Below are 8,701 nucleotides of genomic sequence, written 5' to 3' on the forward strand. Positions count from 1 at the left end.
GGAACCTCCCACTAATTAGGCAATAACTGCCACTATACTTTACATTACAATACATTTAAAAACCACAAGATGGCCCTATATGCTCAATCCTGATACAATTGAACAAATCATGATTCCAATACGACATTAAACACAGATTTTTGTTTGAAGTCGTTGAACAAATAATTCAGCATTAACCTTAGGCACAACATGTCATTCTCCAGACTACCTCCAGAACTCTAATCTTTCTACAAATTCAACTCTATTATAAGTGTTTGACCGACAGTAGGCCTATAAATTATATTTATTTCCAATGACGCTTTTACCCCAAAATGTCAATTGTGTTTGTCCATGCAGCTGTAATCTGATGTGAAAACAATGAACACAGGGTAATCATGGGTTTCTGATTCTGATTCTGTTGGCTACTTATATACTATATGTAGTCCAGAGATACCAATGGCATTCACTTTGCAGTGATCTGTGTGAAATAGGTACATGAAACCTATTATTAGAAAGTTCATATATTAGAAATATGAACTGTATGCTCTTATGAAGGTAATCATTCAACTTTGATAGAAACAATGAAATTGTTGACAGACATACAAATCTGACTTTAATTAAAAAATCTGACTTTGAATTTAATGTTATCTTAACCTCCTAAGACATGAGCTTTGATAATGTATGCATTTTTTATTTCACTTAGCTATTTGGGATTAGTAGGACCTGATAAGTCTACTATCTAAGCATGGCGCAGACAACTGTCCTCTAATAAGGCCAATAGGTTTAAGTTAAGCAGAATGAAGTACATGGTGCAGGAAGCCTGAAACATAGTGTCCTCCTATGTGGACACAGGGTCTCAGGAGGTTAAATTAGATTCAAATAGATAGAGGTTTCAAAATGTTTTTCTTTACTATTATAGAAATAAGATTTTCTGAAACAAAGAAACAACATTTAGGCCAGAGACCTATGTATGTCCTTTTTTTGTTTATTATTGTCTAACTGCATGGCAGGTACTTTTGGTAAATATTTGTAAAACATTTGGGTGTTTTTCTTTCCCTAATTACTCAAAAACAACAGTGTCCACTTTCTGGACAGAAGAACAGAGACAGTGGTGGCTCATGGGTATGTGTCAGTATGAGGGTGACATTCAACTGGAAAGGTCACAGAAGAGGGTAGAGAAAGACGCAGAGAGAAAAGAGAGTAGTGAGAGAAAAGAGGCAGAGAAACGAAAGAGAGAATAGAGGCCGATTGTTTCCATAGCCTTGCATTAACCACCTGATGATATAAAGAGAAGAACGGCTATGAACTGAAAACTCTGATAGTGAAAGGAAGGACAGTTGCACTGGAAACTATCCTAGTTTTGTGACTGCTATGACTTCCCCGTATAGCCAATGTAATTGCAGTATTTCTGATACTGATTTTTCAAAAACTGTATTTAGCTTCTAACCAATTTATGTCTAAGTTGATACCTTTCACCAGACACCAGGGGGCTAGCCTTGAAAACCTAAACAGGAGGCCTGGAGAAGTCCACAATAGAACATTTTGGTAAATACAGGAAGAAACATGTTGTAAAACTGTGATGTCTTATGAATTGTCAAACTGATCAATTTCCTTTCAAGGATGAAGCTCCAATGGCCCTAACTAGATTCATGTAGTACGTGCACAGTGAATGAGGATGTCCAGAAATTTCCAGATAAGTAATCAATATGTCCATGTGTTATATATCACCAACAGAACGTTAAATATGATAGTTAGAGCATGGCTCTGTGACCTAGAGAAAGTGGACTCAAAATAATGTTGTATTTTTTTATGTTGAGAGCTATTAATCCATCTGAAAACATTATAGCAAACTGCTGTGGCAAAATACTTTAATGGTTTGATTAAACCTTCACATGTGTAATTACAAAAACAAATTCCAAGTTTCATTTGGGGCCATTCTTTCACTAAAGAAAAGATGCACAGCATTAAAAAAAAACACTTAATAATAAAACAATAATAATTACCAATACGTAGATTTCTTTCTTTCCAGTTAACCCAGCCCATCTTTACCAATAGTTTATAATGATACAGTTTCCTTTGTAATACATTCCTCTTTTCACCATTGTGTTTCAAAAAGGGTATTAATGTTTCTGTCTGTATTATATCTGTTGATATTGCCTGTAAATAAATATCCCAACAATGTTTAGTTCTATTATCAATCAAGTGATATAGTCCTAGAAAACCGTTTAAAGGGTGAAGAACTTTAAAAAGGACAGCCAAAGAAATGTTGGCTGTACACTCAACCTAGGACAGATATTTAACATTGTTGGGACAATCCTTAAGCCATAAGAAGGCTCACCATATAACAAACCTTTCTTCAGCCCTTTTCTCAAAGTCTTGAATTCTAGCTATGAAAGACAGTTTAATGTTGTAGAATTTATGATGGTAAAGGGGATGAGGAGATTCCCAGGCTGATGATTGAAAGCACCCTTTTGTTGTGAGGGAAGTTCAGCCGTTTATGGCTGACACTCAGAGATGCCACGCTGGAACCTTTCCCTTTCTCTCCCATAGACACATTTGTCAATAAGACCAGTTAAGAGCCATGTACTATATGAGGAAAGTATGTATGTTAAACATTAAACAGTTAGGTATTAATTTGCATGAGCCAGACATGATCTGGGGAAGAGAGGGGGTGATTGGCCTCATGCTCTTCCCAAGTAGCTTACAAAGAGCAAACCCCAGTTGTAGCAGTCAAGAAATGTGGTTTAATGCACTTTCCTTAGTCCTCAAATCGATCTAATCGATTTTTGGAAATCCACATGTAAGAACTTGGACAAAACAATTCCAGCCTCCTTCATGATATACCACCCCCTGAAGCAGAATATAGCCCACAGCCACTCCTGATTTGGACAGGACCGTGCAACAGCAAGACACAGACTCTACAATAACTACAGAATTTTACCACTGCGCCAAACTCTGTTTAGAACATAATCTAAACTGAGGAATATGCTTTGTAATACTGTACACTGACATTGCAAATATGCAAGTGGGTAAATATTGATTAGGAAACAACATTGCCTCCATTATCATGTCAGCAAAATTGTTTAGACAGGTAATAGTGTTGCCATTAGCTAACAAAAATAAAATAAAAATCTGTTCAAACAAAAATGATGACGAAGGGTTGAGCTACCTTTAAAAATAGTATTGTGTTTTCTAGCCACAGTAATGCACAATCATTAATTGAGGATGAACTGCGCAGAATGATCAGTTGGTGAACTACACCGATCAGCCATACAGTTGTGCTCAAAAGTTTGCGCATCCTTGGAGAATTGATAATATATGTACCATTTGTAAAGAAAACATGAGTGAGCAGGCAAAACACATTTTATTTCTTATGGGATTCCCATTCAACTGTAGGTCATAACAGAATGGCACAATCATAAAACAAAACATGGCAACAAAGACAAAAATGAACTGACCCCTGTTCAAAAGTCTGCATGTCCTTAGGTTTTAAAACTGTGTATTGCCCCCTTTAGCATCAATGATAGCATGCAGTATTTTGTAACAGTTGTTTATGAGGCCCTGAATTCTTCCAGGTGTTATAGCTGTCCATTTGTCTCGGAAAAATGCCTCCAAGTCATGCACAGTCTTTGGTCGTCTTGCATGAACCGCACCTTTGAGATCTCCTCAGAGTGGCTCGATGATATTAGGGTCAGGAGACTGTGATGGCCACTCCAGAACCTTCCACTTTTTCTGCTGTAACCACTGGAGGGTCAACTTGGCCTTGTACTTAGGGTCATTGTCATGCTGTGATAACAAGCTGCATTTATCTTGCCATCAATTTTCACAAGATTCCCTGTGCCTTTAGAGCTCACACACCCCAAAACATCAGTGAGCCACCACCATGCACCACAGTGGTGATGGTATTCTGTTCACTATAGGACGTGTTGACACTTCTCCAAACATAGCACTTTTCCACGTCTTAATAAGTAATGGAACAGTACTGACTGGCATTTGTAAGGCTTTGGATATATTTTTAAATCCTTTTCCATCTTTACAAAGTTCCATTACCTTGTTACACAGGCCTTTTGACATTTATTTTCTGCTCATCATGGCTCAGTATCGTGCCTGTTCAGTGCATGGCTTCATATGATCACTACCCTTAAATAAAAGTCATATTTCCAAAATCTGTGCCAAAATGTGTAGCATGGGGGCACCCTGACTGGTCTCCGGCTACGCAGCCCCATACGCAACAAACTGCGATGCACTGTGTGTTCTGACACCTTTCTATCAGTACCAGCAAGCTTGTCTGTTGGATCGGACCACTTGGGCCAGCCTTCGCTCCTCACGTGCATCAATGAGCCTTGGCTGCCCATGTCGCCGGTTCACCGCTTTTCCTTCCTTGGACCACTTTTGATAGGTACTGTACTGGTTCTTTCCCAACATCAACTTCCAGGTAACCAGGTAACCAGGTAAAATCTTCACAGACTGATCTAGGAAGATCATCCCCTCAGGAATGGGACCAGTGATGTAATGCAGGGTAGTGCCCTCGTGTAATCGTATTTGTCCAAAGTCTAGAGACAGATACATTTTTTGGGCGATGTTCATTCTCAGCAAGGCCATTAGCTTGCTAGCTCAGATATGCCCTTTGCTAATTAAGTAGCTGGATAGTAGGGATTTATTTCATTGGGAATATATTTGTGCGTACACACCACTAGTTCCCGCCAAAGTCTTGCCTCCATTTGGAGCCCAGCCTTGCTGTGTTGTTATTCACTCAAATTAAATAATGACAAACTCATATGCACTGGGCCCAATAGCCTTAGGAGGAGTTTAGCCCTCACAAAACACAATACAAAATGTTAAAGTTATCGGCACCTCAGATCTCCATACAAAGAAAGTGTAACGGTGGCGGAAGAGAGGAACCAGGCGCAGGCACAATGCAGCTTTTGTTACAATTCGTGAAATTGGACGATGCTAACATTTTTTATTCCAGGCTGGGACAGAGGTGAGGTATGACTTGTTGTGAAAAATGACTCCATGGGCCAACAATAACTCAGGGTAAGCGTTACTTCACCCAAATATGAATCAAGGCCAAACTATCACTTTAAAATACATAAGCTAAAGAGTGTATTGATGGGTGATTCTTATAGCCCAGAACAGCTTGCATGTTCTGTTTTAATGAATCAACTACTATAACCGACTACTTGAGTGTTTTTGAAGTTGTCACTTGTGGAAGCAGTGTGGTAGTTAAAGAAATATACTTAAATAAAAAAGCTTTAGGGTACTTTTACCCGTGTTGTATATGCTCTAGCATACCAATTTATATTAGCCCTGGATGAACCCAATCAAATACAATAACAAAATATTCCATGTCCATGGCCTACCAGGCCAGTGAGATAAACGTGGATTCCTGGATGTTTAAAAAAAAAAAATCTGTTAGACCAAAAATCCAATATTTGTTTGCTATGGATAATAGTTCTAAAGGCTGTTGTTTTCTAAAAGTACTTTTTTTTAAATAGAGAAAAAAACACTGAAAAAACACTTGTCTTTCTTTCGTGGTCCCTTATGTGAAAAAGTGTTAAAACCATTGACTGACACTTTGTGGTGGACCTGTCCAGAGGTACAGAAAAATGGTTTGAATTGTTTATGATGACACCTATTAGACCTACCATCTATTTGAGTTGCTGATGTTTGAGACAGGATTTTAGGTCCTAAGCAACATCTCTGATGTTAAAGGGTTAAAGATCAATAGAAATGTAATGGTGTACAAATTTGTTTGGCCATCAGAGTATCGCAGTAAACTGCAATGCAGTTCTTCTAGTCTAGGACCCTCTTGTGAGTCCTTGAGCATTTCAATTTAATTCCTGTCAAAACAATTTCCACTCCTCGAAAAATCCCAGCAAAAGCATATTGACAAACCTGCAAGGAATGAGTTTCCTGACAGCCCCCCCCCCTCTCTTACTTCCTTCCATTTCCCTCCCACTTTTAGTCTAAGTTTTGTTGTCCTTCAGGCAACACTCCAACTCAGAGTTCTCCTATGGTTTTGCATTGCCCAATGTCCACCCACATGACAGAGAACACAAAATCATCCAAGTACAGTGTCTCCTTCAAATCTGCATTGCAGTAGCCTATGACCTATGGCCGGAAAACAGATGTTGTTCTCTGTCATGAGGGTGGACATCGGTGTGACTGATCCCAGGATCTGAAAAAAACTTTGACTCATTCTAGTGGCAAAAACACAGAATTGCAATTCCTGAATCATCAGATTCAATTCAGCTGCTCCGGCCTAGGCGATGGGGAGACCATATGCACCCGCCTGGAGTATTTTGCCAACCGCAAGAAAACACTGATCAAACAACAGACGCTACACGGGCTCCTATAACCCCCATCCAGAGATCTACTTTGATCGGAAAGGTTTTCACTGAAAATGAGCGATCCATCCAGAAGAATCAATTCAGTTCCTTCTCAGGCCTCTAACCTGCTAATGCTGGGAAATAAGACTGTTAAAATCGTCTAGGAACATTGACCATAACCAGCATGTTGGTATGACTTTTATCTTGCATGCTAATGAATCCACTGACTTCCCCCAAGTGTCTCTCAACCTAATTTTCCGCCTCATTAGCTCTCACAGGAGGAAGGGCCATTTTCGGGACAGACTTGAGCAGCACGAATGCCCTTTATAGGAGAACATGGATTTGGGTAGCTGGAGGAGTGAGTGTGCTGTGACGTGGATGTTACCTCCAAGGCTTTGTGCCACAACATGATATATCTGTATGTGTGGCCATTCATAGGTGCACATACATGTGTTTTGTGTGTGTTCGCGTGTGCGCACCTGCGTTGGTGTGTGGCTGTTCGTAAGTAAATTCATGGTTTGTAAATGTGTGTGTGTGTGTGTATGTGTGGTGGGGGGGTTATCTGCAGCTGTTCATAAGTGCATTGTGTGTTTTGTAAGTCTGTGTTTGTGTCTGTGTGTGGGGGGTGTTTTTGTGAGGCATTTCATAAATTCATTACAGTATGTGTTTTGTACACTCACCTAAAGGATTATTAGGAACACCATACTAATACTGTGTTTGACCCCCTTTCGCCTTCAGAACTGCCTTAATTCTACGTGGCATTGATTCAACAAGGTGCTGAAAGCATTCTTTAGAAATGTTGGCCCATATTGATAGGATAGCATTTTGCAGTTGATGGAGATTTGTGGGATGCACATCCAGGGCACGACGCTCCCGTTCCACCACATCCCAAAGATGCTCTATTGGGTTGAGATCTGGTGACTGTGGGGGCCATTTCAGTACAGTGAACTCATTGTCATGTTCAAGAAACCAATTTGAAATGATTTGAGCTTTGTGACATGGTGCATTATCCTGCTGGAAGTAGCCATCAGAGGATGGGTACATGGTGGTCATAATGGGATGGACATGGTCAGAAACAATGCTCAGGTAGGCCGTGGCATTTAAACAATGCCCAATTGGCACTAAGGGGCCTAAAGTGTGCCAAGAAAACATCCCCCACACCATTACACCACCACCACCAGCCTGCATAGTGGTAACAAGGCATGATGGATCCATGTTCTCATTCTGTTTACACCAAATTCTGACTCTACCATCTGAATGTCTCAACAGAAATCGAGACTCATCAGACCAGGCAACATTCTTCCAGTCTTCAACTGTCCAATTTTGGTGAGCTCGTGCAAATTGTAGCCTCTTTTTCCTATTTGTAGTGGAGATGAGTGGTACCCGGTGGGGCCTTATGCTGTTGTAGCCCATCCGCCTCAAGGTTGTGCGTGTTGTGGCTTCACAAATGCTTTGCTGCATACCTCGGTTGTAACAAGTGGTTATTTCTGTCAAAGTTGCTCTTCTATCAGCTTGAATCAGTCGGCCCATTCTCCTCTGACCTCTTGCATCAACAAGGCATTTTCACCCACAGGACTGCCGCATACTGGATGTTTTTCCCTTTTCACACCATTCTTTGTAAACCCTAGAAATGGTTGTGCGTGAAAATCCCAGTAACTGAGCAGATTGTGAAATACTCAGACCGGCCCGTCTGACACCAACAACCATGCCACGCTCAAAATTGCTTAGATTACCTTTCTTTCCCATTCTGACATTCAGTTTGGAGTTCAGGAGATTGTTTTGACCAGGACCACACCCATAAATGCATTGAAGCAACTGCCATGTGATTGGTTGATTAGATAATTGCATTAATGAGAAATTGAACAGGTGTTCCTAATAATCCTTTAGGTGAGTGTAAGTCTGTGTCTGTGTTTTGTTGTGTGTGTTTGTGTGTGTGTTGTGGGGTGTTTTTGCCCGGCAGTTCCTAAGTACATTGTGTTTTGTAAGTGTGTGTTTGTGTGTTTGTGGGGCTGCTTTTGTGCGGCAGTTCACAAGTGCATTGTATGTTTTGTAAGTCTGTGTTTATGTGTGCGTGTGTGTGTGTAGGGGGGTTGTGTTGCAGTTCACAAGTGCATTGTATGTTTTGTAAGTCTGTGTGTATGTAGGGGTGTGTTTTTGTGCTGCAGTTCATAAGTGCATTGTGTGTTTTGTAAGTCTGTTTGTGTCTGTGTGTGTATGTGTGTGGGGGGGGTTTGTGCGGCAGTTCATAAGTGCATTGTGTGTTTTGTAAGTCTGTTTGTGTCTGTGTGTGTATGTGTGTGGGGGGGGTTTGTGCGGCAGTTCATAAGTGCATTGTGTGTTTTGTAAGTCTGTTTGTGTCTGTGTGTGTATGTGTGTGGGGGGGTTTGTGC

This window comes from Esox lucius, chromosome 5 (genome assembly GCF_011004845.1).
Source record: "Esox lucius isolate fEsoLuc1 chromosome 5, fEsoLuc1.pri, whole genome shotgun sequence".
NCBI lineage: Eukaryota > Metazoa > Chordata > Actinopteri > Esociformes > Esocidae > Esox > Esox lucius.